The following is a 12,955-nucleotide window of genomic DNA, read 5'->3' on the forward strand; positions in this document are numbered from 1 at the left end:
TAAACATTTTACTGCTACAGGTACATGGAATTGGTATAATACAATATCGAAAATTATACATAACTATAATAATACAAAACATAGAACAATCAAATGTACACCTAATGAAGCTCGAATGGATACAAACAGAATTAAATGTAATACATATAAAAATTCACAAAAATTGTATAAACCTAAATTTAAAGTTAACGATAAAGTACGAATATCTAAGTATAAACATATATTTAGTAACGGTTATACGCCAAATTGGACAACGGAAATATTTACAATTTTAAAAGGTTTACAGACAAATCCAGTAACTTATCAACTAAAGGATGAATCAGGTAGTATAATTTTAGGTGGTTTTTATGAACAGGAAATTAAATTAACTGATTTTCCAAACACCTTTCTTATTGAACGTATTTTAAAAAAAGTTGGGAATAAAATGTTTGTTAAATGGTTAGGTTTTGATTCAAGTCATCAGATATTTTTTAAATAAAAATTTTTTTTATGTATAATATGTAATACTTTTATAATAAAAGTCAGAAATAAAAGTTAAATTAATTATTTGTTTTCAGTTTGTAGTTTTTTTATTTCAGCACCCATTTTTCTAATAAATTTTATTACACTACCTTGTGAAGTATTTTTTCTTTAATTGTATAATGTTTTCAGTTTATAGTGTCCATAAGCCAAAGTATTTATCCCATCGTCATTTATATGACGTTTATCATCATTAGCACTTAAAACAAGTTTGTTCATTCTTTTCGAATGAACAACATGTTTGTTTGATTGGATAAAATTCATGGCTCTATGAGTTAATTTATCCTTAACGTATAAATGGTTTATAAAAGCATTTAGTATATCCTTATAATTATCGAATTGCATATGTTTTTTAATAATATATTTCTTTACACCTTTTGCTTTTTTTTCCTCAGTACCGTCAACAGTTTTGTACGCATATAATTTCGGTCTTAATGAAACGAATTCTTTAATTATTACTCCTTTTAATTCATCCTTGAAAAAGCCTGGTTGACTTTTATGTAATTCGCTAAAACAATAATGGTCTTTAGGATAATTAGATGTATCAAAATATGGTAATAAATCATTTTTTAAATCATTGAAAAAAATTGTAGTTTGAATAGCGTGTATCAAGGAATCAGTATCTGAATATAAAGAACTAATTTTAGTACCATACATTTTCTTCATATTATTATAATTAAAATCGTACATAAATGTTTTCGAAACGTCTAAAATTGCAAATCCTACATAAATTGCCTTATCGAATTTAATAGTTTATTTATGTTGGTGAATAGCTATGAGATTCTTAGAGTATATGGTTAGGTTAGGTATATGGTATTTAAAACTAGTTTTTGCCATTAGTGTGTTCGCTTTTTTTTCTGATGAAACCAGTTTTATAGAAGTTCTTGCTCGAATATTCTCCATACATTTACCAAAAACACTATTAATTAACAACTTCCAGAAATTTTTTTCAAACTCATTTTTTGCTTCTGCCCTCATTTTTGTACAAAACTCAATATACGATGCCATCCTTTTTTTTTGTAAAAAACGGATAGCTCGATGAATTTTTACTACTTTAAGTCCGTGAGAAATCGCTTGTTTTAAATTTTTGTAATGTACAATATTGTTTTTTCGATGATAAAGTAGTTAACAATTTCTCAACTTTTGAATTTGGTGGACATTCGTTAAACGGTAAAAACGGGAAATCATTATGGGTTTTATGTAAATGTTTAGGGTACTCGATATCAACTTCTAATATATATCCTACTTCAGAATCATCAGGATTTTAGTTACATCTATGTCGAGATTATCGACCCATTTAAAATCTTTAAAAGGTAATTCTGTTAACATAGATTTCCCATACAAATTTACACAGTCGAGATATGTTATCCAAGTAATCGGTTCATTCGAATTATAATCCAATCCTTCAATATTTGGTATGTTTGCTTTAGCATATCTTTTAGTTGATTGACAAATACCTCCGCGAATTGATTTTTCAAAGAAAAGTAACATATTATAATCCTTTAACCTCTCTAATTTAACTTTTGTATACTTAAGCATACAATCAAAAGCAAATCCGGGAGCAGTCATATAATGAGCAGGATCTAGTCTAAGCGTTGATAAAAATATGTCTCTAAAATTTTCGAACACGTCAGCTAGTATAGCATCATCAGTTTTTACATAGGGATCGCTATACTCACCCAAAGTCTTTATGACAAATGTATTCCATACATTTTTTGCATGTATGTAATATTCATTATTTATGTTCTCATCAGTTAGAGAGTTGTAGAATTGCAGCTTTGACGGTAAAAAAGCATTGTCTAATTTACTCCAACTGTCAACATATTCATATGGGAAGACTCCTTTCCGGGTAACTAGATCTAACGATTGCATGGAAAATATTTTGAGAGTTTCCCTAAACCTTGTCTTATCTTCGGATAAATTGGCTGCAAGTTTACTCAACGATTCACTCATGAAACGGAACGTATCAACAAATTTTATGCTGAACCTAGGTTCAATTTCCTTGCTAAATGATATATATTTTTCTGAAGAATTTGGGATAATATGAATATCTTTATCATCGCAACCAAGTTCTCGAATAATAAAGTGGCTATCATACGACAAATTATGGAAAAAAATCGGAACAAATGATGGAGTTGTTATTTCAAAATTACACTGAAGACAGAGACATTAACTATATTTACCGGTAAAATGACAATGGTCTCGGACTTTGAACAAATTGTTGTTTTTAAAATGTTTTAAACATTTTTCGCAAAATTTAGTTCTTTGAAAATTTTCTTCTTCTTTTCCAGTTAATTTTATCATCGGCGTATTAATTTGATAAATTTTATTGATACTATTTCCGATTTCAATCATATTTTTCATAAACTTTTTTGCAGCCTTTTCACCTCTATAAATTATAACCTTCCTCGGAATGTTGAAAAGTTTTACCAGCTCTTTTGAAATAATGTTATAGTCAACTTTAACATAAAACCCGTAACTCATAATCTCATGCAAATACGTAACATGAGTTTTCTGTTTTTTACATACTGTTTTTTTCTGTTTTTTAATGAATTCATTGGGCTGTTTGGGAGTTAATAAACATTCAAAATCTGCATAAATTACAAATGGAATCCTATGGGTTTTTTTATAACCTTTGAAATAGATGAAATCATCATCTCCCTTTTCAAACATTATAGGTCTCCCCAAAGGATTTTTTCCGCAATTACGCTGATGTTCATTTAATCCTTTCACACCCCAAAGCTTACTTTCACACGGTTGAGTACCAAAAGTTGTAAAACATCTTTTACAAATAATTAATTTTGAACAATTTTTCGTTTTCTGACTTCTGATCAATCTTAAAAAATTTTTAATATAACAATAATGTGATGTATCATCATTATTAAACAAAAATAGATCAAAATGAATATTTCTTTCGGTATTACAAATATGCAAAGGAAAAATTGTTTTTTTGTCATTCAAACTGTAAATGTTTATTGAAATATTGTTAATACGTTCAAATTTAGGTATCTGACTAATTGGTGTTGGAAAATCAACATATTTAAAATTTAAGTCGCTTTTTACTTCTAACATCTTAAAATATTTTTCACTAAAATTAGTTTTGTTAGAGCGATTATCAAACTTAGATAATAATGCATATTTAAAACATTTATTATCACTATTTTTTACATTGATAATCGCTCTTTTATCTTTAACATGTTTGGGTAAATCAATATATGTTCCTCCTTTGAGAGGATTCACTATATTGATTCTTAACTGCATTGTTTCTATTACCTTAAGCGACCATCCAGAGCCTTTCTGTTTGAAATCTGCCTCTTCCCGTAACAATAATAATAATAGACTAGTTTATGTATTCGAATATAAGCATAAATACTGTCAGAAAATTAAAATAAATTATGATTATACATTATCTATAGACATTAGTTTATGATTATTATGTTAAGCTTGTATCAATTGATAAATAAAACATTTTTTAGAATGGTCGGTATATTTAGTAAAATAGTTTTATTAAATAATTGAATAAAAATGTAAACAAAAACTTATATTATTTATCAAATTATTTTTTAAGCATAAGCATAATACTAAATTAAGTACTAAATATTATTAAATATAATCCAATTTTAACAGATTTCATTCAACTCCTGTAACTTTAAATTAAGATCTTGAATTTGTATATTGAAATAATTGATACTTTCCCAATAGTCAGAACATCTAGAGTGATGAAATATAATTATATTTTCTCTCTCTTCTTTAAAAAAAAGCAATTTTTCTTTTAATATAAAATTATTTATATAATATTGATTTTATATAAGTTACATCTAGAGAAGGAGAAGTACACATTCTAGCTAAAAACAAAAATTGATATTTTATATTTTTAATATTTTTTTTAATCTGTTTAAGTTTCCATCTTCTCATGATGTGGTATTTTTCATCCGTTTTCGTATACCTTTGAATCATTTGTTTATAATATTCTATTTCGTTTAAAATATTATTGTGAGAATTCATTATCTGTAAATGTTTTTACGTAAATATAGAAAAAATGTTGAAAAAAAAAATCTTATAATAAAAATGATTTATATCAACCATCATTGTGTATAATTGTATGTTAGCTAATATGGCTATATTTTATAAATTATAATAATCAAGTTTTTATATTATTATGTTATTTTATAATTATAATCATTTACATACCATGCTGTATACATATATACGGAATTCAATCTTATTTTTCAACTTATTAGAACTTTCTAACATTTTGTAGCCATTTAATATACATTATGATAATTAACATGACTATATATCAACCAGCATTGTGTGTAGTTCAATGTTGGCTAATATGACTATATCTTATATATTACAATAATCAAGTTTTTATATCATGTTATTCTATAATTATAACCATATACATACCGTATAAACTTGTTTTTCAACTTAATAACTTTCTAGCATTTTTTTAGCCATTTAATATACATTATGATAATTAAAATGACTATATCTTATATATTGTAATAATCAAGTTTTTATATTATGTTATTTTATAATTATAATCATATACAAACTATATAAACTTGTTTTTCAACTTAATAACTTTCTAAAATTTTGTAACCATTTAATATACATTATGATAATTAAAATTAAAATGACTATATATCAGCCAGCATTGTGTATAATTCAATGTTAGCTAATATCACTATATCTTATATACTATAGTAGTATATACAGGGTGTCCCACGAAGTTCTGACAAATGAAATAACTTGTATTCTAATCAATATTTTTTCATTTTTTTTTTTTATATATTTAATTGACTATTCCACTATACGTATAATATAAACTTTTTTATTTTTATTTTTTTGTACAGAAAATAAAAAAATTTAAATTTGATTTAAATTTTTTTTTAAAAATTCAAAATAGCCAATTTATAAACATATTTAAAAAAGTTGATATCACGTTGACAGTAATTAATTTGAGTTATCCGTTAGCGACTTATGTACGTTAAAATATTCGTTCAATTTACTGCTACTGGGCAATTTATCAAACCCAATAGATAGCAATAACCAGAAGTCAAAAGAACCGGAGATAACTAACTTTTAATCTGCGGTTTCATCAAAAGCGATTATCGGTTATCAGGTATTCGTTTTCATAATACTGGTAACCTTGGGTCTAACATCAAGTCGGTGCGAGTAAATGTTGCTATGTTTTTCGGAGGTTCAGACTTCAGATCATAGGTAAGCAAGACACCAGTCAGCTGATCGAGTTTTGTACATAACGCATGTAGTATGTACGTTATTTTTTTTTCAATGTTTGTGAAAAAAATGTTTTGTTTTTGTTATAAGTTATGCGTATTACGTATCTGTCAGTTATAAGCGTACAACATGATTCCATGAACATTGAACATTGTTCAAATATGACTGACCAGTTACCACCACCATATTATGTGTTGGACTTCAATATCACTGTTATTCATCCAGCAAGTAAATTATATTACCTACTCAAGTAATCCTAAAAAAAAACCTCACGGACAATTCGAGAAAACATGAAACCTTTTTAATGCATCGTATGCCAAGCCATTTTAATGAAAACTGTTGAGTGTTTATACATTAATGTTTAACGGTGATAATGTTGCATAATCACAATTTGCCTGAACTTGAAGAGGATGTTTTTCAAAAAAATTCATGAAAATTATAAAAAATACCAACTACCTAGATGATGAAGTGTTATGATAAAATAGTTTGGTAATTATTAAACAAAGAGTGATTACAAACATAGTAGGTATACTAATGTCAAAAAAAAATTACCTTCAAAATGTAAGTAGGTATAAATTAATTTATTAATAATATTAAATAATCTAATACAATATACATAATATTATTAATAATAATTAAATTGTATTTTAATGTCATAGGTAGTTTCATAAAATATGGTCCAATTAATTGATTATTAAGTACTGTACATACATTGGGGGCTATTGATTTGGTCCATTACACTAAGTCCATTCCAGTATAATAGTTATGCTTCATCACTGAATAGTATTATTTTCATCAACTATTTTGTACTTGTGAATTGGATTTTTGGAAAACATTAGTAAAATACCTTATTGTTAATTGTAAGCTTACCTATCTAACTTTGAACCTAGTACTATATACATTTTAATATTAATCATTTTAATATTAATACCATTTCAGAACTTTGATCGTAGTATAAGACCTATAAGAATATGATTGATAACTAATAGATACATTTTTATTGAGTTATCGTGTTCCAATCATCACATGTATGGAAATTAAATATGTAAACATTTGTGTATTCTATATTCACAGTTAATTATTTTAGTGCAAATGAATTCTTATTACACTTAGTACAAATAATACCAACATCAACATTCTAAAATGTAAGTTAATGAATTTAAATACTATACATTTATCTTTAATAATAATAGGTTTTAATTATTTTTCAGAATATCAATTTTAATATTTGAAACAACTATGAATGTATTGATGTAATTATTCAAATTCAAAAATCAATACCTATGTCGTCATCACTAATGTATGTAATGAAAAAACATCAAATTACTTAACAAGAAAAATTTGCAAAGTAAAATATAATGAAGATTTCAATTTAATAACAAAATAACATTTTTGTTACAATGTGAGTATTAACTATTATTTATTTTAAATTAGTTTATACTCAACCTAATTGTATTATATTGTTATTGTTATTGTTATTGAAGGATAATATAAGCTAAGCGGTTGTCAACATTGAAATATTTTTGGTGATGTTGGACTTGTTTTCAAGTTTGTTCTATAATCATTAATCAATAAGCATAGTTATACCTATCATACCCAGAGTATGCAAATTTATGTGTACATACAACCATCAGAAGACTATTAATAGTATCCAGTTCATCTCAAATATAAAACAACATAAATCAAATGTTTGATTTTATAAAAAAAAAAAAAATGTAAATGGTAAATTATAGCTCATAAAAAAAAATCTTGGTTGTAATTAGCCAGGTACCTATCTAATATTAATGATTTAGTTAATTAGGAATTTTATGTATTGAGTATCAAGGATTTTTATAGATCTCTAATAATATAGGAATTTAATAAATACCTACTTATCTACAAAACCCTAGGTAGTGGGTAAACGCGCTGTACTTCCCTGACTATCAGATCCATGTCCCCAGCACCCCCACCTCCAAATCTTGATACAAAACCTATACCAATCGTTTGTACCTCGTTTGTACCTGTTTGTACCTCAAGTAAAATCGTTTGTACCTCAACGGTTTTCAAACTATCCCTAAATCGATTTTGGGGGTGTCGAGGAAACGCTGGCACCCCCACCTTTGAGTTTCGAGTTTAAACACATACCATTCGTTTGTACCTTGTTTGTACCTGTTTGTACCTCAAGTAAAATCGTTTGTACCTCAACGGTTTTCCAACTGTCCTTACTTTGATTTCGGGGGTGCCTAAGAAACGCTGGCACCCCCACCTTTGAGTTTCGAGTTTAAACACATACCATTCGTTTGTACCTTGTTTGTACCTGTTTGTACCTCAAGTAAAATCGTTTGTACCTCAACGGTTTTCCAGTTATTCCAAGTATTAAGATGGGGGTGCCAAGGAAACGTTGCACCCCCACCTTTGAATTTCGAGTTTTAACACATACCAATCGTTTGTACCTCGTTTGTACCTGTTTGTACCTCAATTAAAATCGTTTGTACCTCAACAGTTTTACAGTTATTCCAAATTTCTTAGGTTGTGGTGCCCCCATTTTTGAATTTCGAATTTAAACACATGCCAATCGTTTGTACCTCGTTTTTACCTGTTTGTACCTCAAAGGTTTTCTAGTTATTCCAAATTATGAGGTTGGGGTTGAGTTCAAAACTTTATACTTGCATTTATTTACCTTGTTCAATGGACCATTGACGTGCGTGACATTGGCGACCTGAATTAGTCCGATTGGTTCCAAACCAACGTCATTATTTTGCAACTAATTTTCAACAATACGTATTTGTCTAGATTTTAGGTCATTGTTATCCAACCGTGCCGGTCGGTCGGGGTTACAGTGATGTTTTTCATTTGAAACATATGTTTTCAAATTGAAAAACAGTTTAATCTCATAAATTAAAATAAATACATTCTTATATGTAGGGAATAAATATTTTTTCCTAGATTTTGGCAATGATCTTAATGAAACACTCATGTAGGTGATTTTTTCTATACCTTAGTTTTACAGTTTATGATTTACTTGACTGTTTTATAATTCTAAGGAGTAATTAAATAGAGGCATATTCCATTTGTTGTTTTATCTTACAGGTTTTATTATTTAAAAATGTAACATATTATATGACATCTGTGTAGAAAAGAAAATAGGTTAAATTTTTTAAAAATATACAGGCTTTCAAATTAAATATTATAAAATTAACACAAAGGGTATGTTTCTTTAGCTTCCCTTAAATAATTTAGCAACTAAAATATTATTAATTGTATGATGAAAATATGAAATTAACATAAACTTTTATTTTAAATTAAGTAATATTAATATAAATATTAGTACAAAATAATCATTTTTTCAGATTTTAATATTTATAAAAGTAATTTTGATAAAAATATAACAAATTAGATTAAAAAAAAAAAAAAAATACAGAAATTAATTTTAATAAGCTCTATTAAACAGCTCTATTTAAAGAATTTATATTGTATAGACTAATATTTGGCAGTTGGTAGCGATAGTAGTTGGTCTAACAATTCTTGGTGAAGCGGAAAAGTCATCATACTTCTCCCATTTGTTGGTTGCATACCTCCAACAATATGTGATATAATGACCCACAGCTTGGAGTTTTTTCGAGGCGGGTGGAATAAAATTAATCGTTCCTCGAAGATTATATAGTTTTTGTTGAACCGTTATTGTCTTAGGAATCTCGTGTAACATTATAGATATATCCAAGTTTTTATTCGTGTTTTGTCCCGCAGTAAGTGGTACATATGGCTCAATAAATATTTGTTTTCCATAATCGTTTACCTGCTCAATGATGCCAATTTTGCAATTTTGACATGCCTTATGATCTTGTAAAAACATCGATGACAACGCATCATTTAGGAAATCTAAGTTTTCCGTTGGTAACTTGACCGAAATTGTCTCGAATTTTCTTTTTTTAGTGAAAGAACAGTTAAGGCATTTCCTTATAGTCATTAATGAAAAATAATTTGAAAATATATTGCGAATCATGAATTCAATTGTGCACGAACAGTCAAAGTTCCTAAGACCACTTGGATATTCAGTCCAGGTTCGCAAAGTGCACATTATTTTACTTAAAATAACAACTCTTTTCCAATATGTTTGAGCATTAATTCCATCCCTTGATGCACTCGAAACTAACTCGAAGAAATCGTGTAATATTTCCTGATCAATATATGTAGAATATAGCGTACTGTCCACATACGAAGAGCATATAAGATGTACTAAACTATCAAATGCACAAGTATTGGTCACAGTATAACTAAATCCTTCAATGGTTACTGGCTTAAGATCAGAAATATTACCATTCTTTAAGATACCTAATATTACACTTTTTGTTTTGCTACAATCGTTGTAGCACAACACAGTTGAATCTTTTTCAAGGTAATTGCTTTTACACTTAGTTTTTTTCTCTGGTTTACCAACAGTCTTATTAATAATATAATGGTTTTCAATGTCTGTAATTAAGTTATTTGGTACATTGCTTAAATCATTGGTTACATTGGAAACATTTTTGATTGTAATTGGTTTTCCGAGTCCTCTCCAATCTTCAAACGAATCATGTTTTTCGACTTCTAAACTGAATTCATTTACGTTGTCATAATTTTTCTGAGTTTCTAATTGGAATTCATTTAAATTCTCATCATTTTTATGAGTTTTTAAATGGAATTCATTTACATTTTCATAATTGTTCTCAATGTTATGTGCAAGCCAATCATAAGTATTCATATTATTACCTCTATTATCACTTTGTTCATTTTCAACTTCTTCATCTTTTTTATCTATCAAATGAACCAGCGTCCCTCTTTCAAATAAACTGAGAAATATCAAGCCCTCTATAAAAAAATGGAATTTTCCCTGTAACCTCAAAAGAAGGGATGAGGTCATTATAACCCGTGCCAGAATAGGCCACACTCATCTCACCCACTCATTCCTCATCACCAAGGAACCTGCTCCGCAATGTGACGCATGCAACGTGGACCTGTCGATCGACCACATTGTCACTAGATGTCCAAAATACGCCGTAGCTCGGAAAATATTCAAAAATTCATCTTCTCTCCAACTTGCCCTCAGCGAAGAAAACACAGAAGCTATATACAAATTTTTTTATTATATACATTTAAACAATAAGTTGTAAATATTTATAATTTTACATTGTTATAACCTATTCTGCAGGCTAATAACCTTAGTTGTTGAAGCCTTATCATTAAATATAAAAAAAAAAAAAAATTATCATACTGAATTTCTGGTTTTGATGCACCGAGTGTACTTCCGATTATGTTCATAGAACCAATGATTGAATTAACGTGAATTTTTAAAAATTGATCAATGCGTAAAGGAAAACTTTTATGTTTGAAAACGTTTGTTTTTAAATCATTGAACAAACTCTCTGAAGTTTAGCTGGTTTCAGTTATGTTTCCATACTTAAATATAGGAACCATAAGAGCAGACCACGTCGGAATCAATTTACAGAAGTTTAATAATTTTTTCGCGATACTCGGATTAAACTGCATGTTGTCATGGTCCCCTTCATCATCATTTTCTGCTTCATATTTTACATTTTCAAAAATCAATTTGAATTCTAAAAATATTGAAGTGTTGGGAGTTTCTGCAATAATATCTGTATAATCTTCACTTGATTCCTTATCTTCATCTTCTCTTGGATTTAAAAATTCATCATTCAACTCTACTATGTGCGTAGCTATCCTTTGTTTGAGATAAATTTTGGACATTTCACATTTTGTGGGTTGTTTGTATGAGTTTGATCCATCAGTTTCGTACAAACAAACGGTGAAAATATGCCTCAATAACAATTTTATGTCCGTATAGTCGGTACTAGCAACAATTAACCCAATAGATCGCAAGTAAAATTTTTTTATTCTGTGAGTAGAATTCATTATTTCCGGCCATGAGCTTAACAAGTGCATGATATGATTGAAATCATTCCTTATCATGACTGATGGAATTTCTACTCCGGGTTCATTCAGAACCAACGAAGAGCAAACACTTATATATTTTGTAAAATATGAGTATTGCGTGAATGATTTCGTTACTGCCATCATTAAGGCCAAAGACTGGTCTGTTATAATTATTTTTGGGGAAGGAATTTTACTTCTCAACCATTCAGATAGCCAGTATGAAATTGTGTTGTGGTCATGTTTCTCAGACAACATGTGTCCTGCTGCAAATTGGCAACTGGTTTTTGGATCTCTTACACCGATTTGGTATAAAAATATATTTGACGTTTGTCTCCCAGATATCAATGTTGGCCTTCTCACTAAACCTCCTGTAGCATCGATTGATATTCTGGGGACGTCTGTGTTTTTTGCGTAAAGACGATAAGAGTTAATTTCTGTGGAGGCCCAATAATGTACAAAGAATTTGTCATAGGATATATCTTTAATTATATTATTATATGGTGAAGCACCTTTTAATATTGACAGTGCAATAATTGGGTCAGAATTAACTTGTTCATCCTTCAATGCCTTATGCTTAAGAATTCGAAGGGCATTCGTAGATGGCAGATGACTGGGTTCTTTATCTCCATATTCCATTACGCCCATGGCTTCGACACGTTGTACATAAGCAGCAGATTGATTTTCGTTTATTAATTTGCTAATGTTCATGATATAATATCATTGTATACGAAAAACGGTTCTGAGCTGAGGCGGTTTGTCAGTGTGCACATTTTAAATTATATTTTTATTGTTATTACTTACTATTACGGTAGCCGGTAAGATGAATTAATATTATAAAATTACATCAAAATCACTAAAATCGTTATACTTGGTCATTTAATATGTTATTTCGTTCAAATTTGAACATAAAATAACTATAAAAAAAACTGTGTTTTTATATTTATGGATTTTTTTGGTCACAGAATAACCTACATTTGTTGAACATTGTTTAAATTTTTCAATCCTTAGCTATACAATTTGAGCATTTTATTTTTAACTAAAAAAAATTGTAAATCATCAGGGACCTCGGAAAATAAAAAGCAAGTTTAGAGGGGTTAATTTCACGGATCCCCTCCCAGCTGCTCCGATCGAATACAACGATCTAATACAACAAATCTATATTGGATACAAATATTTTAACAGGACGCCACACCCGCATTTGTTGTCTCCGTCTTAAAAACGCGTAACATAGCAAATTTACGCAAACAACTTATTGTTTAAATGTATATAATAAAAAAATTTG

The 12,955-nt window shown here is 28.4% G+C and overlaps 1 long non-coding RNA gene across 3 annotated transcripts; it reads left to right on the top strand.

Moving 5' to 3' along the window:
• Positions 1–6,267: 6,267 nt before the first annotated feature.
• Positions 6,268–7,496, top strand: LOC103307924. Of its 3 annotated transcripts, none has more exons than XR_510295.3 (5): positions 6,268–6,324; positions 6,423–6,623; positions 6,703–6,908; positions 6,975–7,165; positions 7,248–7,496. It is a non-coding gene; the product is annotated as an uncharacterized LOC103307924 (long non-coding RNA). The 3 variants fall into 3 exon arrangements; XR_001678774.2 differs by having other exon boundaries at positions 6,274–6,332; XR_001678773.2 differs by having other exon boundaries at positions 6,278–6,328.
• Positions 7,497–12,955: the final 5,459 nt, after the last annotated feature.

Source organism: Acyrthosiphon pisum, unplaced genomic scaffold, assembly GCF_005508785.2.
Source record: "Acyrthosiphon pisum isolate AL4f unplaced genomic scaffold, pea_aphid_22Mar2018_4r6ur Scaffold_20977;HRSCAF=22695, whole genome shotgun sequence".
Lineage (NCBI taxonomy): Eukaryota > Metazoa > Arthropoda > Insecta > Hemiptera > Aphididae > Acyrthosiphon > Acyrthosiphon pisum.